General features: G+C 40.5%; 1 non-coding gene across 1 annotated transcript; it reads right to left on the reverse strand.

Annotated features, from left to right (window-relative positions):
• Window positions 1–15,327: 15,327 nt before the first annotated feature.
• Window positions 15,328–15,434, reverse strand: LOC111900926 (small nucleolar RNA R71). The gene has a single exon (XR_002853350.1). It is a non-coding gene; the product is annotated as a small nucleolar RNA R71 (small nucleolar RNA).
• Window positions 15,435–27,610: the final 12,176 nt, after the last annotated feature.

The following is a 27,610-nucleotide window of genomic DNA, read 5'->3' on the forward strand; positions in this document are numbered from 1 at the left end:
AACTTGTGGGTGAGGGAGAATAATTGGAGGAGGTGGAGGAAGTGAAGCATGATGTTGAGGGACACCATCTTCAAGAGATTTGGGAAGGTCATAGTTGTCTGAACCAGACATCTATAATGGGAGAAAATCAAGTTAGTTGATTCAAAGTCCTTAATATAACACCCAATATGAAATATTAAGGCTAGGACCCAACACAATATTTTATAATTTGGAAGAGGGATGCCGTAATCCAAGCTATAAAATATTTGAAGGTAGGCGAATGACGATTCACCAATTTCCACCATGAAAAACGAAATAATTTATTAGGTTTTAATTGGATTTGAAATTCCTAGATCTTTTGAGATTCATTGAACTTTTCAATGGCATGTTTCAATCTCGAGTGTGCCCTCTCAAATTTTGTGACTGGGATGCCGAGGATCACAAAACAAGGTGTGAATAACCATACCAATTCACTTGGTACCCTTAATATTATCACCCAATCAATGTGCCGGTTAACCACACACGCTCCATTGATCTATGACAAACATGAAGTCACCCTTCGTGATCCTTACTAGTCCAAGTTAGTGTGCCGGTTAACCACACACGCTCCACCAACGACTTGGTAAGGTACAAAGTGTGAATTCCATGGGCTAGCACCAAATTCACATTTTTCCTAAAGTAACTAAGATTGGGAATTAAATAAAAAATATTTAGTTACTTTATAATAATCATTATACTTTTAATGAGAATTTAAAGTCATTGTCCTACCCGTTCGGCTAACGACCCTCCACCGATCAAGCAAGCGGTGGGTGAGAGTGGACACCCATTAAGTCGCCATTTTATAGGCAACAACCTTATACCCACCTTATAGACCGGCTTCGTGAATGAGGCCTACTAACGGTAAAACGACTTGTTCTTATACATACATATATATATATATATATATATATATATATATATATATATATATATATATATATATATATATATAATTAACCATTAATGTTATAAATAATATAAGTGTTGAATTTTAACTTTTAAAATTCTAAGTGTTGGAATTAAAGTTTATTAAAGTGTGTGAAACTTTTCCAAATTCCAAAACTTGAGGGCAAGTTTTGAAACTAACCAAAACTTTTCATTTCATAACTTATGAATTAAAGGTTCATAAAAATAAAGACTCTTCATGTAACTTATGTGTTTAAATGTGTGTGTTAAAGAAAAGTGACCTTTGGATATCCATAACTTAAGGACAAATTATGGACTCCATTAAAACACATAAATGATCAAGAATTAATTCTAAACAATTCAGCAAATAATTCCAATCATCTTCTAAATTCATAAGAACATGAACATGATCATTAAAATTTCAAGAATTATATGAACACATAAAAATCATGGAATTTTGATATATGCTATTGTAAATGGATTAGAACAACCATTACACCAACTAAAACAAGTTTTAAAACACCAAAACAGTTTAGGGTAATGTTTCTAGTCCATTTCCAGCAGCAAAAGTCGAAATTCTGCATTCTGATCATTCTACTCGCCGAGTGCACGAACCTACTCGCCAAGTAGGATGAATTTGGCCTTGAACTCGGCGAGTCCCCCAATGGACTCGGCGAGTCCATCAGCCAGACAGCAACAATTTCAACCTTTTTCACTATTTTGCATCAAGTATCAAACAAGCAAGCCTAGGCTCTGATACCACTGTTGGGTTTTGAGCAATCTAACACTTCCTAAGTGTGCATGCAACCATAATAAACCTTGGATCTATGTTTGTCTAAATACATGCAAAATAATAATTTTCCAAGGTTCATAACCTATCTAACATGGCATGGGGTACTTGTAAACATAAAAGAATTAGATGAGATTACATACCTTTTTGATGAGCTTGATTCTTAAGGAGTTTGAGGGCCAAGCACCAATAGTGTGAATGCCTCAAATGGAATCACAAATCACTACAAACTCATGGAAAACTTTGAGAGAGTGTATACACACTTATAAAATCGGTCACACACACAAAACCACACTAGTGGCTATTTCATGCAACATAAGCATGCTTATATAGTGTACATGATTAGGGTGAAACCCTAATAACCCATGACCTTTCATTTTCCAAGAATCCATGGGTTAAAAGCTCCATGGATGATCCATGGACTTCCATATAAGCCTAGCCCATTAACAAATGAGTATTAGCCCACACCATATAAAACAATAGCCCACAATTTAATTAGTCTTCCTTTTAATCTCTAAATTAATTCATAATTAATTTAAGACTAAGACTAATTAAATAACATGACTTCATATTAATATATTATAACTTATAATATATTAATAATCATATGTGTATAACTCTCATAAAATTATCCATAAATAGTTTGGATGAAATGCAACCCAAATGGACCATGCCGGGTCGGGTCAAGTATATACCAAATAAGCTATGGACTTAGACACCTTATCCAACACCCTCTGCATCAGCACCACTCCCAATCCCAAAATCGATGCGTCACAGTATACCACAAAGTCCTCTATCCCTTCCAGGAGAGATAACACCGGAGCTTCGCACAACCTCTGGCGAAGTGTCTCAAAGGAGGCCTGCGGCTCGGGGCCCCATGAATAAGCAACACCCTTCCGGGTCAATCTGGTGAGTGGCACTGCGATCTTAGAGAAATCCCTGATAAACCTCTGATAATACCCTGCCAACCCTAGAAAACTCCTGATCTCGGAGGGTGACTTCGGCACCCCCCAACTCATCACTGCCTCAACCTTGGCCGGATCGACCAATATCCCTTTTTGATTAACGAGATGTCCTAAGAACTGGACCTCTCGCAACCAGAAATCACACTTGGAGAATTTGGCATAAAGCCTCTCTGATCTCAGAACTCCGAGAACCTCCTGCAAATGCTCCTCATGCTGCTCTCTAGATCTCGTATATACCAGAATATCATCGATAAATACAATCACTGACCGATCCAGCATTGGCCTACATATTCGGTTCATGAGATCCATGAACACTGTCGGGGCATTGGTGAGCCCGAAAGGCATCACCACAAACTCGTAATGCCCATAACACGTCCTGAACGCTGTCTTCTGGACGTCCTCATCCCGCACCCTCACCTGATGATACCCAGACCTCAAATCGATCTTGGAGAACCAAGATGCTCCCTGCAACTGATCGAACAGATCGTTGATCCTCGGCAACGGGTAATGGTTCTTGACTGTCAGCTTGTTCAACTCCCGGTAATCAATACACATCCGGTGTGAACTATCTTCTTTTTGACGAACAGGATAGGTGCTCCCCACGACGAGCTGCTCGGCCGAATAAACCCCTTCCTCAGCAGCTCCTGAAGCTGCGAGGATAACTCTTGTATCTCTGGGGGTGCAAGGTGATAAGGCACCTTGGCGATAGGCGCGGCCCCCGGAACCAAATCTATGCTGAACTCCACTTGCCTCACAGGAGGCACACCCGGCAACTCCTCAGAAAACACATCCGGGAACTCACGCACCACCGGGACCTCCTCAACTGAAATCGGCCTCTCGAAATCCACCCGCGCATCCATCACATAAGCCACAAAACCCTTACAGCCCTGTTGTAGACATTGCCTCGCTCTGGCGGCCGAACAAAACGCTGATCCTGAACGTGTACCCTCGCCGTACACCGAAAGAACTCCCCCACTAGGGTCTCGTATGGTCACCAGCTGACGCTCGCAGTCGATAACCGTACCAAATCTGCTCAACCAGTCCATGCCTACAATGACACAGACATCACCCATCGCAATAGGAACTAGATCAATCGGGAACTCAACACCAAAAATCTCGACTACACAACCTCGGAGAACCTCTGTGGCATATATCACTCTCTCATCAGCTATGGAAACTCTCAGAGGCCGACTCAACGCCTCACGACTAACACTGAGATGCTGACCTAAAGCCAAAGATACAAAAGACCGACTCGCACCCGAGTCAAATAACACCAAGGCAGGTACAACATTCATAAGAAAAGTACCTACGCATAACATAACATAAGCATAATATCTCATTATCAAAATAAATACATGAAAGAATACATACCAGCCACGACATCGAGCGCTGCGCGGACCTCCTCCACGGTCAGCTGAAAAGCTATCCCTCGTGCCCTCGGCGCCTCGGCCTTCACCGACCAACTCTCTGTAGCTCTGATGGCGGCAGGGGCAGATCCCTGAGGTGCTCCCTGAGATGACCCTCACAACTGCGGACACTCTGCCTTCCAGTGTCCGGTTTGATTGCAGTGGAAGCACACTGCAAACCCCTTGGGGCAATCCTTGGCCATATGCCCCTCCTTGCCACATTTGTAGCAAGATCTCGCTCTGCAGACTCCATCGTGACCCTTGCCACACTTCCCACAAGTGCGGCCCTTCTGGCTCCCTGGTTTGGGATCAGCGGGCTTGGCCTGCTTGGCTGCCGGCTGAGACTGTGCCGGTCGCCGATCCCTCCCCTGAGACTCCGCCTCCTCATTGGCCTGAGTCTCTAGCTCAATCTCCTTCTTCCGGGCATTTGCCTGAAGCTCAGCAAATGTCCGGTATGAGGATTTCGCCGCGAAGTCCCGAATATCCCACCTCAAAATGCTCAAATAACGGCTCATATGTGCCTGCTCAGTGGACACGTGCTCAGGGCAGAACATCGCCCTCTCATGGAACATCCTGGTAATCGTTGTAACTGACTCAGTACCCTGCTTGAGGGTCAGAAACTCCTGTGCCAAATGCTCCCTCTCCACCTGGGGAACGTACTCATCTCGGAACATGACAGTGAACCTCTCCCAGGTCACTGCCGCAAGCTCAGTAGGCGTATAATGCACCGTCACAAACTTCCACCAGTCCTTCGCTCCCAAGCGAAGCTGGTTCAGCGCGAACCGAACCTTCAAATGCTCAGGAGATGAGCAAGTGAAGAAGCACCCCTCTATATCAGATATCCATCTCATAACTGCCACCGGACCCTGGGTCCCATCAAACTCTGGTGGTTTTGTGTTGCTGAACTCCCAGAACAACAATGCATCACCACCTTTCGGCCTCGCGGCAGCAATCGCTGCGGTGGCCGCTGCCACAGTAGCCTCAGAAAGAGCGGCATAACGCTCGTCGAAGGTCTCAATCAGTGTGGTCTTAATAGACCCGAACATCTCTGGTATCTCTGCCCTGATGGCCGCAGCCACCTCCTCGTGGATGATCCGGCGGATCTCCTCATCACTGGTATCACTGCTCTCAGGCATCAAACGTGTCCTCACCATGATCTACCTCTGAAATACAACATACGAAAAATTAGAACCCCTTCGAGCATACTCACACTCGACAATTCATTCCTCCTTGATCCTTGGTATTCCAAAGATTCTTACTTGGGCTGTACACCGCTCCGGTGCTTTCAGTAGTACGGGCCCAATACTACCGTCCACACCGTATCAGAATACATCCCAAGTCCTCCTCCTCGGATCCCAAATTCCAAGTACTCTATCATGCGTAGATCACTCTCTAGTAGATCTCTCACAAGCCCCTCGCTGCTACCTACTCACTCTCAAGCATCTCATAGCAGCTCACCTCTTCCTAGGCTAAGGCATCACAAATCAGGCCACTCTAGTCCTAATAGGAATACCTAGTCTACTTTAACATGCGGATACATCATATCAATATCAATAGCACATAACATGAGGGTATTTTGGGAAATCACCGTTCGGGCGCGGACTGATCTTACACACAACTCTGCTCTGCGTTTCTTTTCAAAATCTTTTTCTCTTTTTGAAAATACTTTTCAAATCCTCAGTTTGAGTTCAAATACGCCCGAAGGTGTACTCGAATCCCTCAAACCAAGGCTCTAATACCAACTTGTAACACCGTGAATTTGAAAATAATTTTTCGCGAATTATAAAAACATTTCTCATTTAATTTTCATAAAAACATTAAGTTTAAATCCCAATTCACATCATACAAAATCCCAAGATCACATATATATCAAAAATCCTATACGTGTGTACAGATCAAGCCGGTGCCTTCCCACGGTCATCGCTAGTACCTGAAACAACAACACTAACACTGTAAGCACAAAGCTTAGTGAGTTCCCCAAAATACCACATAAACATATATTAGCCACTCGAGGCTATAACTCTATGGGTCCGTGCACCCAAGCTCTGGGAAACCTCAGGTTCTAACTCTGGGAACCTTCCGGTTCCAACTCTATAAACATGCACAACATAAATCACATAGACATCATGCAGTACAACACATAGCATACACATGACATATACATACTCTGACATATAACTCTGATTACCTACTCAAGGTAAAGTATGTTGAGAAGACTCACCTCGTGTATCTCGATAACTCGCGAATCCTGGAAATCACTCGTGGTCGATCCTCCGAGCTATAATCCTCCTATAACATCAGATGCCTCTAATTAACACTTTTACCACTAAGGTTGACTACCCCTATCAAGTCAACACTGGTCAACTCTAGTCAACGGTCAACGGTCAACTTTGACCGGACTCGGCGAGTGCACTAGGGCGACTCGGCGAGTCTATACGTATTCACCAACTCTCTAGGATTCCCTTTTTGACACGTCGAGTACACCCCTGACTCGACGGGTTCCACCTGGCATGAATCGCGGGGCCACCACGACTCAACTCGCCGAGACTTAAGAACAACTCGGCGAGTCCTAGCTCGACTCAGTCCACCTGTCAACCCTCGCTAACTCTCCCTGACTCACTGAGTCAACTCATAACTCGGCTGGACCACTCACCGAGTGGTCAAGGACAATCTTCATGCTACTCGCCGAGTCTGTTCTTCAGACTCGGCGAGTCCATGCCATGCATCTACTCAAACTAGCTTCTGAGGTCAGATCCGCACCATCCACTCATAGATCTGGCCCTCCTAAGCTTATTTACCACGTAAAGTCTATATCTTGGTGCTCATAACACACCTACAAGGCTCTTTTTGGAGAAATAACCTCTAAAATGGCAACCCTAGCCTCTAACCCAAAAGAGAGGGCATAAAGCATGACATTAGGGACTCTCTGGACCTGCTAAATTCCAGATCTAAGCACCATATCCCCATGGGACCTCTCACACTTCCAATACAAAGCAAATAAGGCATGAAGAAACCCTAGATTTGACCAAATCAACAAAAATACGGAAATAAGCTCTGAATGATACCTCAAGAAGCCTCCTCTGATGAAATGAAAGAAGATCCAAGCTCCCCAACTCCTCTAGCTTGACTTTCCTCTTCCTTTCTTGCAAAAACACACAAATTTGGTGAACAATAGCCTCTTATCTCACTCACATGAATCCCTCAGCTGCTTTGGTGCTCTCAAGATAAAGGTAGCCGCAATGAAGGGCCATAAGGTCCTTTAAATAGGGCTTAGGACCGGGAATTTAGGGTTTCATTAAACAGTGAGGACTCGCCGAGTCCATTCCTTGGACTCGTCGAGTCCGGGCGCGAACCCGCGTCCTGAACCGCGATCCTACTCGGCGAGTTTGAGCTCCAACTCGCCGAGTCCCCTCACAAAACTCCAAAAATATAAGCATAAAAGATACCTGGAGATCCGGGCTGTTACAGTGCCCTTCAGGTTTTATGACTGGGATGCCAAGGATCACAAAACAAGGTGTGAAGTAACCATCAAATTTACTTGGTACCCTTAAGTGTTTACCCCTCAATCGATGTGCCGGTTAACCACACATGCTCCACTAACCGACTTAAACAAAGTGCAAAGTGTAATTTGATGGATTAGCACCTTATTCACATTTTCCTAAGTAACTAAGATTGGGTATTTATAAAAGGTTTAGTTATTTAGTATTTATCATTAATACTTTTAATGAAGGGAGAATTTATAGTCTTTGTCCTACCCGTTCGGCTAACGACCCTCCACCGATCAAGGAAGCGGTGGGTGAGAGTGGACACCCATTAAACTGCCATTTTATAGGTAGTAACGTTATACCCCCCCCCCCTATAGACCGACTTCGTGAATGGGGCTTACTAACAGTAAGACTGACTTGCTCTTATACATATATATATTATTAACTTATAATATTATAAAGTATAAGGGTTGAATTTTAACTTTTAAAATTCTAAGGGCTAAACTTGGAATTAAAGTATTCATAAGAGAAAACTTTTCAAATTCCAAAACTTGAGGGCAAGTTTTGAAAATATTCAAAACTAATTAATTTCATAACTTATGCGTTTAAATTAGTTTCAATTAAAAACTCTTCAATTTCCATAACTTGAGGACAAGTTATGGAAGACTTTAAACTATTAAAGAATGTAACTCTTCTTCATTGTAACTTATGAAACGAATTAAGGTTACACATTTTAATGATTTAATGAAGTGACTCTTGAACCTCCATAACTTGAGGACAAGTTATGGAGTCATAAAACCATTTAATGAGGACAAGACCCTTCATTTTGTAACCATTGCCAACTTTTATGAGTTTTAAGAAACTTTAATGTGACTTTTCATGTAACTTGGGGACAAGTTACACAAACACATTTTAGAATCAATTCTTAGATTAAAATGGATCAAAGACACATAATCAATCAATCTTTTCTATTAATCTAAGCATATGAACAAGATAATTGGAATCAAATTTTTTTCATGTACTTAGCATAACACTTAAACTAATACAAAAAATGAATCTATTGACAATTATCTTTGAAATTGGATTAGTATGAACATTACCACATCAAAAACAAGTTTATAAGTTCAAAAACAGCTTAGGGTAATGTTCCTTGTCCATTTCTAGCCAAAACAGTCGAATATATGATGTCCGGGGGTCCAGCTCATCGAGTGCATGAAGAAACTCGATGAGTTGGATGCTTTTTGCCTTAGACTCAGCGAGTCCATCAGTGGACTTGGCGAGTCTGCTGTGCAGATAGCACCAAAATTTGATTTTTAAGCAGTTTAAGCAAGCATAACAAGAAAACTAGACTAGGCTTTGATACCACTGAAGGGTTTTGAGCATTCTAACACTCCTATGGTGTACATGCAACTAGGGATGAGCAGCGGAAGTGGGTACCTGCTTTTGGAACCGGAACTACCTTAGGCGGTTCCGGTTCTGGTTCCTAAAATCTAGGAACTGCCTTAAGCGGTTCCGATTCCAATTCTCATTTTTAGAAACTGATACCTGCTGGATACCCGCCGATTCCGGTTCCAATACCGGGTACCCGGAACCGGCGGTTACCCAGAACCGGTACCGATGGGTACCCGCCTTTGTAGTAAAAAAATATTTAATTTTTATATTTTGGTTTTTAGGGCACCAATTGCAAACCTAATTCGTTTTTAGGGTATATGATTTTCATTCTAAAAAAACCGCCGTCTTCTATTCTCGTCAGTCTCCTCTCTCCCCTCTCATCGTTATGTTCAATCCAAGATTCAATCGAAGCTTAATTCGGCAATTCAAGGTCAGATTCTCAAGGTCACTTCCCTCGTCTCCCTCAATTTGAGTTCGTATCATGTAAGCCTCCCTCAATCTGTTCTCCCTAGTCAATCGATTTGATGGTTTTCCTCGACTCCCACTCATGCTGACGATCGCCGCAACTACAAGTCTTTATCTTCAAGTCTTCATCGAAGGTTTAATTGAAGGTTTATTTGTGATGTAAGTTCTTTTTTTTAGTTAGAGCAAGGTTTAATCAAATCAATTGTTTTTTTGTGTACTCAGAACTCAGAAGAATGCAAACGCGGGTGAAGGCGGAGAGGGAGTGACTTCTATTCTCCATCGAAGAAGTCCGACGAAACCGAGTAAGCCTTACATATTGTTTTCTCTTTGGAGTTCCATTTTGGTTTACACTTGAAAAAAAATAAACAATACGATGTTTCATTTATTGTTAGGGTTTGTGATTCATCTGTTTGGTTACCAGGTCTACCTGAAGTGAGTAACTCATACATCTAGTTTGGAATCCATTATGTGTTGTTGTTGATTTGCTCCAGTTCTTAAGTTGTTGTTTTTGTTGTTTGTAGTTTGCTAATTTGTGTTGTTGCTGATTTGTTGTTGCTATTTTATAGTTTGTAGTTTGTTGTTTTTATTGTTGCCGTTTATAGTTTGTAGTTTGCTATTTTTATTGTTGTTGTTTTGGCTATTGCTATTGTGTTATTTAAAAGTGGGAAATGTTTTTAGTAGCTTGTTATCTAAAAGATCAAATTTGTGTAAATGTTTTGGTATTATATTTTGTACTTATATTTTTTGTATAGGTTAATTTAGATAATTTTCATGGCATGTATAAAATAACAAGTTTTAATACTCAAAAAGCCAGGTACCCGGAACCGGAACCTGTTCTGGCGGTTCCGGGAGCAGTTCCAATTTTCTAGGAACCGGTGTAGGCGGTTTCGGTTCGAATTCCAAAAACTTAAGAACCGCTGGTTCTGGGAGCGGTTTCGTTTCTAGCAAAAAGAGGCGGGTACCTGGTTATGCTCATCCCTACATGCAACCCTATAAAGCTTGGATCTATGTCTTCTCTATTATACATGCAAATAAGAATTTTCCACGGCTTTAATCCTAACTAGCATAATATGTGGCAACTATAATACAAACACTAGTTAGATGACATACCTTTTGATGTAGCTTGATGTCTTCAAGCTTTAAGAGCTTAGACCCAATAGCGTGGAAGCCTAAAGTGGAATCACAAATCACCAAAACACCTTGGAAGAACTTGAGTATGCACACTAAAATCGGCCCACTCTTATTTCCATACACTAGTGCCAATTTTGTTAGCCAAGGACCCATTTATATATTATGGAGGATTAAGGTTACATCCATGTAAATCCTAATACCCATGACCTTTCATTTACATAGGATCCATGGGTTAAAAGCTCCATCGACTATCCATGATAGCTTAGCCCAACCTAAATGAACTTGGCCCATTCCATATATATAAGATTCCATATTTAATTAGTTCCTTTTGATCACTTAATTAATTCTAAATTAATTTTTGATCAATACTAGTTAAATAATATGATTCCATATTAATATATTACGAGTTATAATATATTAATATTAATCATAAATATACTATTCTCAAAAAAGACTATCCATATAAATTGTGTCGGTGAAGTGCAACCCAAATGGACCATGTCGGGTCGGGTCAAGTACATACCAAATATAGTTATGGACTTAGACATTAATCCAACAGGTAACTCACCTCGACAAGTGGCCGCTGATACCCTGTGTGGGAAATCTCTGTTTGCTGCTGCTCCGGAAATGTTCCGGCTACAATCCCCATAAAATACTCGGTCAAAAACTGATATCTACTCTTTGGGTAAAATGAGTATTTTACCCTCAACCAAGTCCAAGTCAAAGTCAACTTCAAGTTGACCCGATTCGCCGATTTGGGCCATCAACTCGTCGAGTCCTTAACCCTTAACCCGTCCTATTCCACGACTCGACTCGTCGAGTTTGGCAATGACTCGATGAGTTCCTTTCCTATATAAACATGGAATGATCCTTCTGATGGGTTTCGTACACTAATCCAATTCATCCGACTCGCAGAGTCGTATGAACAACTCGTCGAGTTCACTTTCATCTGATGAACAAATCCTGACCTTGACTCGCCGAGTTGTATGAACAACTCGTCGAGTTCATCTTCAATAATAAGGAGATTTCCTTGGACTCACCGAGTCCGTTCTTGCACTCGTCGAGTCCCATGAACTCCATATCTAAGGCTAAGTCCAAAACATTGGTTCAGTCCCTTGGACCCTCTAAAAACCCTTCTAGTGCTCAACTGGGTTCCTTCAAACCTTAATAGAAAAGGGGAGTTTTGCCTTGGACTCACCGAGTCCCAAGAACGACTCGTCGAGTCGGGCATGTCCAAGTCTCATTTCTCAATTTCCAGCATACAACTCTTGACCAAAAGGTAGATATAAGCTTCTTCAATAGTTCTAGCACGTAAAGTTACAAACTTTACGTGCATGCATGGGACTTTGAGCTTAAAAGGACATAAATTAATCTCTTATGATGCATGGGACCTTAGAAGGGTGTAAAAGCAACCCTAACTGCCTTGTGAATCCCTTAATGACCTGATTTTGAAGCCTCAACCCCCAACCATGCTTGCAATCATGGTTGGTCACCAAAAATGGCTTATAAAAGCCCTAAATCTGCCCAAAAAAGGATCTATCAAATGAAAGAGAAAGGTAACAACTTTATACCTCTAATGAACTGTGGAAGATGCACAAACTCGGGTTCCCCTGGTCTTTACTTGTTTCCTCAAGTCTTTCACCTTCCTCCTTATGGTCACCACTAGCAAGATCCACCAAAAATGCCTTAGTTCTTTTAAAAAACGGAGTGGGTTTGCTATGCGGAGTTCTGGAAGCATTGGGTACGAAAGGGATGCCGAATAAGTGGTTTAAATAGGGTGCAAACCCTTACCTAGGGTTTTTGTCCAGATAGCGCCTACTCGCCGAGTCCGGATGCAGACTCGTCAAGTAGGTCATTAAACTTCTATGTGCAACATGCTCCGACTCGACGAGTTGGACCTCAACCCGCCGAGTCCAAGGCCAAGATGCAAGATACTACAATAAAATACATATCATGAACCAGGTGCTACAAATCTCCCCCACTTATTTTAGACTTCGTCCTCAAAGTCTGATGTTTGATCCGGGAAGAGTTCCAGATAATGCTCCATCATCTCGTCTACTGGCTCCCACGTCCATTCCGAGCCCTTCCGATGCTGCCATTGCACCTTCACCAGCTCGACCTTCTTGTTCCTCAGATACTTTGACTTTCGGTCAAGGATCGCCACATATCATCAACCTGTATATCCTCTAGGGGCACCACTACTGAGTCGTCCACCAGGCATTTCCGTAGCTGTGAGATGTGGAAGGTGTTATGAATCTGACTGAGTTCGGCTGGCAGGTCCAGCCGATACGCCACCTTGCTCACCCGGGCTATGACCTTGAAAGGTCCAATATACCTTGGGCCCAACTTGCCCTGCTTCCTGAATCGGATGACACCTTTCCAGGGCGACACCTTCAGGAGAACCATATCCCCGACCTGGAACTCCAGGTCTAAACGACGCTTATCGGCATAGCTTTTCTGCCGACTGATATTGGCATATTTATATCTAGTTTTAGGCAATATTTAAGTACATTTTTATTAAAAAGTTGGTAATTTGTTTAGAATAATGGTACTTATGAGCTTATATGTTATTTGCAGCCAAAAAGAAGACATTTTGAAGAAAAGGGACTAAAAGCGTTAATGGAAGAAACTTTGGGAGTTAAAAGATTAAAGGAAAAGAAAATCTGGAAAAAGCGTTCTCGCGTCGTGAGTTAAAAGAAGAAACTTTGATTTATGGATTCACGACGTGAGAGTTAGTTCTAGAAGATATGTACGCGGGTGAAGGAATCCTTGACGGGCACGGTTATCTGGAACTCACGATGTGAATATCTTATTATTCACGACGTGAATTTATAAAAATCAACAACTATATAAACCCTTAACCATTACGAATAGATGAAACTTTTGGCTAGAGAAAGGGGTTCCAGGAGGCGATTTTGAGCAGAAGAAAAGTTCTGGGAAAAGGCTTTCAACACCAAAAGAGTGAAGGTCCATAATTTAGTTTACTTATTTTTTATCTAGGAACATGTTTCATTATACTTTGATTTGTGTTAGTATGTTAGTTGCTATTATGAGCAGCTGAATCTAGCTACTCTTGTTTAGCTAGAAGAAGCTTCTAACTTATGAATAGCTGAATTTTTATGGATTTATTTTGTTGGTGAATTGCTTGTGTTTGATTTATAGTTACCTAGCATGCTTGTGTTTGTTTCTCTAATTGCTTGATTTCATGTTCTAGCTTAGTGACCATTAACTGCATGAACTTGTTTACCTAATGATTTAGTGAACATTGAATTGTTAGAGCTAGGATTGACCAATCTTAGTTAGTAATTAGAATAAATAAACTTAGTTGTGCTAGAGAACGTGGATTGTGACTATAGTTGAGTTTACATAATAAATCTTACATAGCATATTCATATTCATAATTGGTTCTGTGTTTAATTGTGTGTGACCATACATAATTTGACATGAATTAGTTAATTATTGGTAAAGTTAGAATTAAATTACTAATACAATTAAAACCAACTAGATAATCCATAATTATTAGTTAGCCATAAGGAAAAATGGATTCAAACTAGACAAGAGTGTGTTTTACTTATTGATTGAATTTGAGTTAAGTTTGTCTGATCTTGTAAAATCAGATAAAACCCTTTATAAACTTGTTAATAATTAGGTTAATTTGATAGTAAATAGATTAATTAGTAACACTGTTCCCTATGATCGACACCCGACTTACCCGAGCTATACTGTAATCTGACTAGGTACACTGCCTATAAGTGCATAGTTAGTTTAAGTTTGTTAGGTTATAAATATTAAAATTAGTGGGTACTTTCGTGCACATCAAGTTTTTGGCGCCGTTGCCGGGGAACGGCCATTTTATTAGTTTATTTAGTTGCATTAGATTAATCGACCCTTTTTGTGGATTAAAATCTGCAAAAAGTTAATTAGTTATTTATTTTTGTTTATTAGCTTAGTTGATTAGCATATAACAAAAATTTTGTTTTCTGTTTCTGTCACAGAATTCACAACGTGAGTTTTATAAATCACGACGTGAAAGCTGCGATTTTCAGTTTTTAGTATTTTCTTATTTTAGTTCAGTTTTACGTTTTTAGCTTAGCAAGTTGCAGGAGTTCATGTCCAGAGGATCTACCACACCTTTGGTGCCACCAATTCAAGATCCAGAAGTTGCACGTCACAAGAAGACTGATAAGAAGACACCACTACAAGAATTAAAGTCAGCATTTTCAAGAAATTCGGGAAAGAAGACAGGAGAGTCAAGTTCATCCTCAAGGCACAAGAGCAATTTTGAACACTTGGATCAAATACCCTTCCAAACTGAATCCGAATACGATACCGAGCCCGAATTTGTAGAACGTACGAGCGAACCCGAGAATGAGCCAAGGAACGAGATGGCAGCAATTGAAGAGATGTCCATGGGAGCTTACAAGAAGCGGATCCGAGAAGATGTGGGTCCCGGTTTAGTCCAACCCACAATACCTGCCACTGCCACATTCGAGCTGAAGGGGCACATCTAGACTGCACTGGAGGATATCCCATTTTTTAGGAAAGATCATGAGGATGTTTTTAAGCATCTAGATGAAGTCAATGACATTGCGGATTACTTCAATTTCCCAAATGTCAACAGAAACACCGTCTTGCTTAGGATGCTTCCCATTACTTTCAAGGGAGCTGCTAAGGAGTGGTTAAAATCACTTCCATCGGGTACAATTACCACTTGGGCTCAAATGCGTGACCAACTCCTGGACCAGTTTTGCTCGCCATCCAAGATAGCTAAGCTCAAGAACGCAATAGCCAACTTTGAGCAACAACCGGGGGAGTCATTATACGAAGCATGGGAGCGGAACAAGGGCTTGCTCGGAAATTGCCCTCAGCATGATCTAAATGTGCAACAAGAGATGCCGATTTTCTATGATGGGGTCAACGTTATGACGAGACAACTCCTTGACTCTCAAGGACCTTTGACAAAGAAAAATCCAAGGGAGGTCAAGGAGCTGATTGAAGAATTCGCGAAACACTCTCGCGAATACCACAACCCTAGGAAAGATGGGATCAAAGGCGGTGGAGGGGCCCAAACTGAAGAAATAACAGCTGTGATGGCTATGCTGAATAATTTGGATCGAAGGATAACACTAATGGACCAGTCAATTCATGCCATGAGATTGGGTTGCAAGAGGTATAGTGGTCCGCACTTGACCAAGGACTGCCATTTAGATGAGTTTGGGAACAGAAAAGCTCAAGTGTGCTACTCGAGTGGGGATAAGTTTGATGAAGAATGGAGGAAGCTAAAGAAGGAGTGGCTGCCATATGAAGAGTATAAAAAGCAGAAAGAAGAGAAGTATAGGCAGACAGGTCGAGGCTTCTATCAAAAGGAGCTGCCACCAGCTGAGAAGAAACCCGATCTAGAGACCATGTTGATGAAGTTTATGGAAGCTTCAGAAAAGACACACGATGCTACTGATGCTGCTATTATTGAATAGCAAACGTTAATAAGGAATCAACAAGCCTCCATCAATAACCTTGAAGTACAATTTGGTCAACTAGCCACTCTGGTTCATGAGAAGTTATCCCCGAAAAATCCCAAAACGAAGGCTCAATCTCATGTAATGGCCATAGATACTGAAGAAGAGGCCATCTCTGAGTTCTTAGAAGCCTTAGAAGTTGAACAACAGCAGCCCGATCCAAAGTTGAAAATCCCAAGCTCGAAAATCCAGATGCTGCTGAATTCCAGTTTTCACGACATGAACCATATAAGTTCACGATGTGGACCCGTCATGAACAGAAAAATTTTGTAGCTGGTTCAGTTTATCAGCCGCCTTTGCCTTTTCCTTCCTGAGCTACCCTTAGTCCACTGGAAAGAGAGCATCTGGAGTTTGTTAAGCACGTGAAGGGTATCCCGATTAATACTCCTTTTGTCGAGTCCTTATCAAAAATTCCCGAGCATCAGAAATTACTGCAAGATTTGATAAACACTCGCCAACAATTAAAGAAGCATTCTAAGGTAATTCTAAGTGAGCAAATGTCACACCCCCAAACCAGAACGGCAGAATCGTTCGGGGGCGGAGGACATCATATTCAGTATCATAACAGTTCATAGAAAGGAAAGTACACACCACCATAATATAAATATGTTTGAAAAGTTTACATGATTGTAGGTGTTACATGTTTGCAAAAGAAATCAAATATAAAATGGTGATCCAAAATATGTTACTAACGCCAGTGCGTTAGTCTTCAGAAGTAGTTGCTACCTGGCTAGCGGTTTCCTGTGAATATAAGTTATTTCAAAGAAAAAGTGTCAACATTTAAGTTGGTGAGTTCATAAGTAGTGTTTTGAGAAGATGTATGCCATTCGAAAGTGTTTGCATGTTTTCCAGAAAAACCCTTATTTTCCTATAAAAGTATGAAATGCATATGAATGCTTGTGATGTGAATTACAACTAATTGTACCGAGAAAATCCCTTATTTTCCTATTAGTTGTTTGGTTTGTATACAGGAAAAACCCTTATTTTCCTGACATAACTGGCAGTCTTTAAGACCGAAAATCGCAAGCAAGCGACGTGCTTGTAAGTCGTGTCATAGTTTTACATAGTAAAGCTATACGAAAATCGCCCTTATTAAATGAAGAATAGTTTTAATGACTACTTGTTCATAAAAGCATAATACCATAATAATTGTATATCCGATGAGTTTTATAACCATACTAAACATAATATGCCTGTAGCGACGTTCTTCAGGCGTCGTAGCGTTATGACAACTGTCACCCCAAAAGACGGACTGTAGCTAACAGTCAGGGCGCGGGATCATGACTTCCCGTATAGATCTATACACATTTGACACGTTCTCCGAACGGGAGACTCTGGTTATAGACAGGACTTGTAGCATTATTTTCTAATAAAGAAAGTAACGTTTGAAGATATACACGACTCATGGATTCTCAACTAAGTCCGTAATAAGGTAGTAGTTTGTATGCAAAATTTAACCTCTTTCACAATGTTTGACAAAGCATAAATCATAAGTTCTTTTAAATGCATAAAATGACTTAGTAAAGAATGTTACCCTTGATATGATGTTTTTGTATGTAAACGTATAAATAAAACATATTTCTATTTATAAACATATTATATCCCAAGAGGGTAAAGCTGTGTTGTGAGGGGTTTTGTATCATAATAACTTCACAAGATAGTTAAAACAACAGTATGAAAAGTATATCAAAAGGTTAATGTTTCACACGATTTTAGCCATGTGTTTACTTGTATTCCTCCCCAAAAAGAGTATAAAACATTTAAAATGTAATTAAAGAGTGTTCGAAGGGGATATGAACTCACTTGATAGTTTGAAGATTGTGAGGTGGAAAACCGGGCAGAGTTTCGTCTCGGGAAACTGATTTTTCTTGGGATTCTCGGGAATCTCGGGAGTAGAATCGGCCTTCGGGACTTGAGCCAAAAAGACCAGGGCTTCGGGTTTGAACGGACACGGAAAACGAGGAAATGCTGAGAGAGAGAGAAGAGAAATGAACACTTTCTTTGGAAACCCTCGCATTCTATTTATAGGAAGGCTGGTCTGCCTCGGTACGCGGGGCGTACGCTCGTACGCGCTGCGTACGCGTACGTCATGCATGACCGAAGCCTCGACTGCCTCGGTTCGGATGGGACGGGTTCTTGGGTTCTCGGGTCGGATGGGACGGGTTGCTGGGGAGGTGGGTCGGATGGGACACCGGGTCGGATGGGACGTCGGGTCGGACGGGTCGGACGGGTCGGCTTCCTCGGATAAGGCGACGTGGACGATCCGAGGCCAACCCTCTCGGTTACGCGGGGCGTACAGGAGTACGCAGCGCGTACTTCGGAGAAGGACGCTGACTCCTCTTCGGATAATATCCGAATTTTGATTTAAATAAATAATTAATTTATTTAATAAACTTCAAAAATCCATATCTTCTTCATACGAACTCCGTTTTCGATGGTCTTTATATCCACGCGTAGGTGAGACTATGATCCACAACTTTCGTTTAGACTCCGTTGGCAAATTCCAAAATTATTTTTTTTTTTTTTATTTTTTTTTATTTTATAACTAATCGTTTTTAAGGAATTTCTTTGAAAAATCATAACTTCCTCATGCGAAGTCAGATTTGGACGTTCTTTATATATTTGGAACCTTTAAGATGATATCTACCACATAGCGTATTCCAAATCAGAGCTTTTGAATAATTCATTTATCGATGATATTCCCATTACATTCAAAAGGGGTTACAAGACTCGGTTTATAATGCCTGGAAATAACGGGTTGTTACAGCAAAGCTCAAAAGCTGTGTTGGGAGAGACACTAAAGAAGATGGGAGATCCTGGACGCCTCACTCTTCCGTGTGAGTTTGGTAACAAAATGAAGGTTAATGCTTTAGCCGATTCTGGGGCTAGCATTAATTTGATGCCTTATTCATTTTATCAAAAGTTGGAAATTCAGAAGATGAAGGCTACAAGAATGACTATTCACATGGCGAACCGTTCAGCGACACAACCCCGGGGCATCGTGGAGGATATTTTGGTAAAAATTGGAAAAAAAAAATTTCCAATAGATTTTCTAGTTTTCGATATGAAGGAAGACCCCGATGTTCCAATTATCCTTGGTTGTCCTTGCTTAACACTGCTGGAGCTCTTGTTGATATTCGCGAGTCCAAGCTCACCTTGAGGGTGGGTGACGAAAAAGAAGTTTTTGGGATAGAAGATGGCTTCCAAAGGAATCATGTTCAAGAAGAGGTGTTCACAATTAATGAAGACAATGAACTAGAAGAACTAGAAAAGCTTATGGAGGAAGAGATCAAGACAGTTCATCAAGTCAAAAGAACAAAACCAAGAGTATCTGTTCCATTTTTTGTTGAAGTCATTTCTTACAAGAGTCCACGTTCTTGGGTAAGCGAGGATGAGGAGATGACAAGTGATGAAGAGGAAGTTACTTCAAGGGTGACAAAGCCAGTGGTGAAAGAAGAGAAGGATGCTATGGAGTGCAGGGAAGAAACTAAAGGGACCAAACGCAAGCTTGAAGAAGAGGTCAAAGCTAAAAAAGAGAATTCAAAGAAGGCGTATAAAAGGCAAGTTCAAGCTTACAAGAGGCGATTCAAGGAACAAAAGATCCTAGTGGTGGATTCTTCCGAGGACTCAACGTAGGAGGCACGGAGTCCAGCTCAAGACTCCAAGAAAAAGAAGCGCTTCTCGGGAGGCAACCCGAGTTTGGTTTGCATTTTTTTTTCTTTTTGCATTTTAGGCTTAAAAACATAGATCATGTCATCCAACTCGATTAGAACATAATTAAACACTGAATGTAGGGACCTTAAAATGGAGGTAGTAATAATTGAGAATTTAGTTAAAGCCAAAATTGATTTAGTATAAATTTTTCCGTCCAGACCATATTCACGACGTGAAGTTTTAGAAATTCACGAAGTGAATCGTGAATGAACCGGATAAATACTCAATAATAGAGTTTAACCCATTAGACTAAGAGGCCCAAGATCAATCCGTGAGTGCATGGCCCAATTTTAGCCCAGATGAAATTCACGATGTGAATCTTTGGTGAACTCATGACGTGAGTTTTCAATTACACGGGACCACAGAATAAAGCCCTAAAATAACGAGTTGACCCCCATTTGTTTATACTGCACGAAGTGGAAGCGAAATCTGGTCCCCCGTGGTCCCCATTGCTCTGATTTTGGCCGACAACTCCCCTAATCTTCTTTGTGCTTACGTAATACTTCCATCAAAGGTAATAATTATTGATTTTAAGTTTAGTTTTTGCTCTAGTTGATGAACTTGGGGTTAGGGTTCGTTAATTGAGTGAAATGACGAAATTAATTCTTCAAAGTTCCGTAATAACCTTTGAATGTTCATGCTATGTGTTTGGAAGTGGTATAGGAGTAAAACCCATTGATATTGTGACTAGATTTACCCCTCATTGTCGCGATTCTGCTTGCTGATATTGCGAATTCACGACGTGAATCCTGGGACTGAACAGTTTTCTGTTTTCCTTTATGTCTAAATTGTTGGGTTGTTGTTTTGGCTTTGTTTGTTCCTTGTTTTTGCAGAAATGGCACCTAGAAGAGACTTACCTCTTGGGATTGCAAGTTTACGCCCATTTTACGAGTTTCCAACCACTACACCTCGTGATGTTGACACGAGATGGAATACCCGGTTGCGATGGCTCTACAATCGAGAGTTTACGGTGGCTCCCACTATTCAGTGGGCAAGGATGAGGGAGGTTGGCTTGGTTGATAGGATGTCCCAATACCTAATAAAAATCGTTTTGGGGAACGGATTTCAATTTACATGCAAAGGGTGGTTCAACCTGTTTAACATCCAGGAGCGTGTTTATAAGGAGCTTTGCGTGGAGCTCCTTTCCACGCTCACATTTCATGACAATGTCAGAGATCCCACTTTTCCTCAAGCTTTCGTCTTGCGTTTAGGTGGGGAGTATCGGGAGTGCAATCTAGTGGAGTTTTCTCTCCGTATGGGGCTCTATGAAGCTCATGAGACCATCACTCATGAGTTTATTTTGTTTTTGAGGGACGCCACACGGGTGTATGCGGATGGGGTTTCGGGGCCTAAATTTTGGAGTAACATTGCCACTGGAGTGTTTAATTCTGGTGTATCTCCCGAGAGTAGCATCAAAAGCCTGATACACCGCCTCATCCATCGCTTAATCACTTTCTCCATTCATCACAAGCGTGACGGTGATACATTTACTAAAAGTAACTTGTTCTTTTTATCGTGCATCTTACAACCGGGTGTTTGCTGCAATATTCCCTATTTTTTGGGACGGTATTTGGCGGACTATGCGACAAGTGCTCGTCCTGGAAGACCCATTTGTGGAGGGCATTTCGTTACCCGATTGGCCCGCTCTTATGGTCTTCTTGTTCCTAGTATCACTCGTTCCCTAACAAGTATTGAGGGGAATGAGTTCAGTATGGGGTATCTGGAAACAATGAGGGTGGTGAAAAATTATGGCACACATTGGGGAATTGTTCGAGATGATGAGGAGGAGGAGGAGGAGGAGCCGGCCGGAAAACCTGAACCACAACCACGGCCGAGGCGCAGGAATGTGAGAGGACGGGGAGAACGCGGGCAGCCAATACATCCACTCACATCCATGATGGGAGCACCTTTTGGGAGTGACATGGCTGGTTATTTTGACCAGTTATCGTTGAGTGTCAATTGGATCGGCGGTACTATGGAGAATGTTGTCCGACATCTTGGGGTGGAGCAGCCGCCTCATTTGGGGTATCATTACCCGATTTGCCCAAGATGGACGTAGTATAGCGGATGTGGAGGTGATGGAGTTGGAACCATTGGAGCACATGATGATGAGGAGGATGATTGATTGTTTATTTGTTTTTATTTTGTTTGGTTTTTTTAGTTTGTTTTTATTTTGTTTTTGTTTGGTTGGGATTGTAAGAACTATTTAGATATTATGTTTCTTTTATTCTTCTTTGGTGGTTATTTCTCAGAAATTGCTAGGAGCGCCTAGAAAGGATAGCTAGATATAAGTGCGTACGTCTTTAGCCGGGAGTGTTTAAAGTCGAGAGTTGAGACCCATATTTTAAAATAAGTGTGGGTGAGTCAAGAGAGTGAATAGTCAGCGAAAGAGTCAAAAACTGGTGAATTTAGAAGAGTCTTAATACATTAAGACATTGGGTTGAATTATGCACATTAGAAGAAGATTTGGCAATGTTTTTCTGTCTGCCCAGTTTTCACGGCGTGAACTTTTCTTACTCACGTCGTGATTCAGTTCTCAGGAGGTTCCCAAAATACGCGTAATTACGATTTCACGTCGTTATTCCATGGGCTGATACCATTCTTCTTGTCATTATTCTGGAGATTATTTGGGCTCATTTTCACTACTATACAATGTGGCGTATGCTTTCCCACATTGTTCGTTCTATTTTGGAGATTTACACCACATTTGAAGACGATTGAAGGCTCGATTTCATGTTTTGTCGGTACATTTCTTATCTCGCGAGTTCAAGATCTAAGTTTCTATTTCCCAGAGTCCATATTCAAGATGCACGTTTTCCACACTTTTGGAAATGTTTACGCCACTATCCCAGGGGAGTCTGTTCCTTTTTCTCCCTTTTTTTCTTAATTTTGATTTATTTTATGCATACAATGAGGGCATTGTATGAAATAAGTGTGGGGTAGGGGGTAGAAAAAGTAAATTGCTAGATAATGATAGAATTTGATAGTAAAAATTTAAAATTTGAAAATTGAAATTTTTAATAATCTAGTAATAATAATTTGAACTGTAGTTGCTGGTGTTATATGGGATGATCCGATAAAAGTTCAAATGTTTAGTTGAGCCAATACATGTTATAGTGCATTTGTGGCCTCCCTTATTTTAGTGAAATCATGGAACAAAACATAACCCCGCTTGGTTTGAGGGATGCAATATGTTTAGCAGCCTAAACCTAAAATGTATCCAGGAAAATTATTATTGTTAACCAATAAAGGTTGAAGTTGAGCGCCCCTGCTTAAGCATGTAGGGTTTTGAGTGAAAAAAGTGAGGTACATGTAAAAAAAGGGAGAATTGCAAGAAAAGTTTGAAGTATTTTGGAGCAGTTAAAGCGAAGATCAAAAGATCAAAATTCCAAGAAATTCAAAAAGTTGAAGATACCAAAAATCAAACAACAAGGTGGTGAATTCAAAGAAATCAAAGAGCAAATGTCAAAGAAATGAAGAATTCAAAGAGCTCCATAGTGGTATCATAAATTGTAATTCTAGATTATGTATGCTTGGGTTGCTCAACTAAAAATACCTTGAGGTTAGGAGGTTTTATGCGGATGGATTCGGAAGGTTGCATAAAATGAGCATTGTTCGAAAGAAGTGGGCGAGTGTTTATGAAGATGTGAGTATTTAAAGTATGGGGGTACTTTAGGAAAATTTTAGACACAAATGCATGCGTTGAGGTCTTGGCATAATGGCTGAGCTGGAGTCGGATTGTTCTATATGATATTAGTAATAAAGGGTTAAGTTTAAATTTGCTTGAGGGAAAGCAAAGCCTAAGTGTGGGGATTTTGATATTGCCATATTTATATCTATTTTAGGCAATATTTAAGTACATTTTTATTAAAAAGTTGGTAATTTGTTTAGAATAATGGTACTTATGAGCTTATATGTTATTTGCAGCCAAAAAGAAGACATTTTGAAGAAAAGGGACTAAAAGCGTTAAAGGAAGAAAATTTGGGAGTTAAAAGATTAAAGGAAAAGAAAATCTGGAAAAAACGTTCTCGCGTCGTGAGAACTGGAAGATTCAAGACGTGAGAGTTAGTTCTAGAAGATATGTACGTGGGTTAAGGAATCCTTGACAGGCACGGTTATCTGGAACTCACGACATGAATATCTTATTATTCACGACGTGAATTTATAAAAATCAACAACTATATAAACCCTTTACCATTACGAATAGACGAAACTTTTGGCTAGAGAAAGGGGTTCCAGGAGGCGATTTTGAGCAGAAGAAAAGTTCTGGGAAAAGGCTTTCAACACCAAAAGAGTGAAGGTCCATAATTTAGTTTACTTATTTGTTATCTAGGAACATGTTTCATTATACTTTGATTTGTGTTAGTATGTTAGTTGCTATTATGAGCAGCTGAATCTAGCTACTCTTGTTTAGCTAAATGAAGCTTCCAACTTATGAATAGCTGAATTTTTATGGATTTATTTTGTTGGTTAATTGCTTGTGTTTGATTTATAGTTACCTAGCATGCTTGTGTTTGTTTCTCTAATTGCTTGATTTCATGTTTTAGCTTAGTGACCATTAACTGCATGAACTTGTTTACCTAATGATTTAGTGAAAATTGAATTGTTAGAGCTAGGATTGACCAATCTTAGTTAGTAATTAGAATAAATAAACTTAGTTGTGCTAGAGAACGTGGATTGTGACTATAATTGAGTTTACATAATAAATCTTACATAGCATATTCATATTCATAATTAGTTCTGTGTTTAATTGTGTGTGACCATACATAATTTGACATGAATTAGTTAATTATTGGTAAAGTTAGAATTAAATTACTAATACAATTAAAACCAACTAGATAATCCATAATTATTAGTTAGCCATAAGGAAGAAGTGGATTCAAACTAGACAAGAGTGTGTTTTACTTATTGATTGAATTTGAGTTAAGTTTGTCTAATCTTGTAAAATCAGATAAAACCCTTTATAAACTTGTTAATAATTAGGTTAATTTGATAGCAAATAGATTAATTAGTAACACTATTCCCTTTGATAGACACCCGACTTACCCGAGCTATACTATAATCCGACTAGGTACACTGCCTATAAGAGCATAGTTAGTTTAAGTTTGTTAGGTTATTAATATTAAAATTAGTGGGTACTTTCGTGCACATCACCAACCTCACCCCAGCTTATCGGGGTCCTGCACTTCCTCCCGTATAACATCTCAAAGGGAGGACGATTGATACTCGCGTGGTAGCTGTTATTGTAGGAGAACTCAGCCAGCGGAATGTAACTATCCCAACTGCCACCAAAGTCTAACACACATGACCGCAACATATCTTTCAGAGTGTGGATGGTCCGCTCGCTCTAGCCATCCATATGCGGGTGAAAAGCGGTGCTAAAATGCAGACGAGTACCCAGCTCATCATGAAACTTCTTCCAAAACCTGGAAGTGAACCACACATCCCTGTCTGAAATTACCAAAACTGGCACCCCGTGTCGTGCTACCACCTCCCTGATATAGATGTCGGCCAACTTCTTGGTTGAGATGCTCTCTTGAATCCGGAAAAAATGGGCACTTTTGATAAATCAATCTACGATGACCCAGATCGAACCCACTCCCCGCGCGGTCCTGGGAAGCTTTGTGATAAAATCCATTCTGATATCTTCCCATTTCCACAGCGGAATATCCAACGGCTGCATCTTGTCGTGAGGTCTCTATTGCTACGCCTTCACCTTCCTGCAGGTCAAGCACCGCTCCACGTACCATGCCACATCCCTCTTCATGCAGGGCCACCAATAGTCCAGACGAAGATCCCTATACATCTTCGTCGCCCCGGGATGAATGGAGAATCAAGATTTGCATGCCTCCCCCATCAGAACCTGGCACACACCCCCGTGGTACGGCACCCACACCCTACAGTGTAGTGTCAGTAATCCTCGACTGTCGTAGTCGAAGGAGGAAACCTGCCCCACAATCCGCTCTCTCTTCCGATGTTCCTCCTTCATGGCCTCCTGCTGGGCCTCCCGAATCCGCTCCCCAAAAAGGGATCTATTAAATGAAAGAGCAAGGTAACAACTTTACCTCCAATGAACTGTGGAAGATGCACAAACTCGGGTTCCCCTGGTCTTTACTTGTTTCCTCAAGTATTTCACCTTCCTCCTTATGGTCAGAACTAGCAAGATCCACCAAAAATGCCCTAGTTCTTCTCAAAAACGGCTAGGGTTTGCTATGGGGAGTTCTGGAAGAATTGGGGAAGAAAGGGAGGCTGAATAAGTGGTTTAAATAGGGTGCAAACCCTTACCTAGGGCTTTTGTCCAAACAGCGCCTACTCGCCGAGTCCGGACTCAGACTCGTCGAGTAGGTCATTAAACTTCTATGTCCAAATGGCTTCGACTCGACGAGTTGGACCTCAACTCACCGAGTCCAAAGCCAAGATGCAAGATACTAGAATAAAATACATACCAGGAACCAGGTGCTACAAATACCTACTTCCAAAGTATGACCGACTGTGGATGGTTTGAATAACCTAGTTATTCGGGATGTCAAAACATGCAAAGTGAAACAGAAGAATAATACTAATCCTATATGGCCCAAAAACTTTTGAGTCATATTGATTACTCATTATTCATTGTATAATGTTTCGAATAATCAACTGAATACTTGAATTAAAATAATAGTTGTCCCATGCTCCAAGCATACACACTATGTTTACCTATGGTCCTTTCTTTGTGAAATAGATCAATTGACAACACTTCAATTATGCTCATTTGACAAATCTAAATCCTTATCGTAAATGTAAGAATACCAAATTCTTGTCATTTAATATACTCCGTTAGATTCTAAACTTGTATGCAATGATCCTCTTGTAATGACTATGCACAGAAGTCACAAAAACTTGGCAACAGACATTACAAAGTATTCCAATGGAAAGCAATTCCATGGAAAAGAAGTCTCATATTCAAAGTACATCCCTTTGAACGTCCTTTTTGCATTAAGTTTTCTAATCTTACACATATTTAATGAACAACTTCCAACTATGGAAACATTTTCATATTCCCATTTTAACTATCACTTTTGAACAAGAGTCGCCTCTTTTCAAAATATGTCAATATGGTCCTCCCAGGATTAACACTATAATTCCAACTTGTCCATGAGCAACCAATATTTGGTAAACCTCAAATTGTCCTCGACAATTGCTTAATCATTTTAGTCATATACAGTTCTGGTCCTTTTTCCCTCTTAATGCTCTAGGCATTTCGAAAATTCGAAACACATAGAAATATTATATCATATGCAATCAATCCTATACCTGAAGCATATGGGATATGATTCATAATGTTTCACATAAAGACATGATACTTGACCAGTCTTCTGCTATAATGTTTCTATTTTCCATGTTTTCATAATTCGGACTATGAAGAGGGATACCATAATCATAATCGAATTTTGAGAACACAATTAACATTTCCATATATAGAATTTCCTTATGTTGAACCATTCCAACATAACATTCATATATATACTTGACTAAATCTGATTAAAATTTCAATCTAAGCTTTTAGAATTGGAATGAAGTATAATATCCTTTCCCTTAATTATAGCAAAACAACTTTTCAAACCCGGCAACTTTGCAAATTGAAACTTTTGTTTTCTATAATTAGCATTGCTAACTTACAATACTTAACATAATAGTCATGCTCCCACTAGCATAATAATTATTTCCATACTAGCATAACACTTATGCTCCCACTAGCATTGACATGTACTCAGAAACCAGTTGGACTTCTAGAAATCAGTACTTTATTGACCTTCGTACCAAAGTTTAGATTTCTGATACA

The sequence above is a fragment of the Lactuca sativa genome, chromosome 4, assembly GCF_002870075.4.
Source record: "Lactuca sativa cultivar Salinas chromosome 4, Lsat_Salinas_v11, whole genome shotgun sequence".
Classification (NCBI taxonomy): Eukaryota; Viridiplantae; Streptophyta; class Magnoliopsida; order Asterales; family Asteraceae; genus Lactuca; species Lactuca sativa.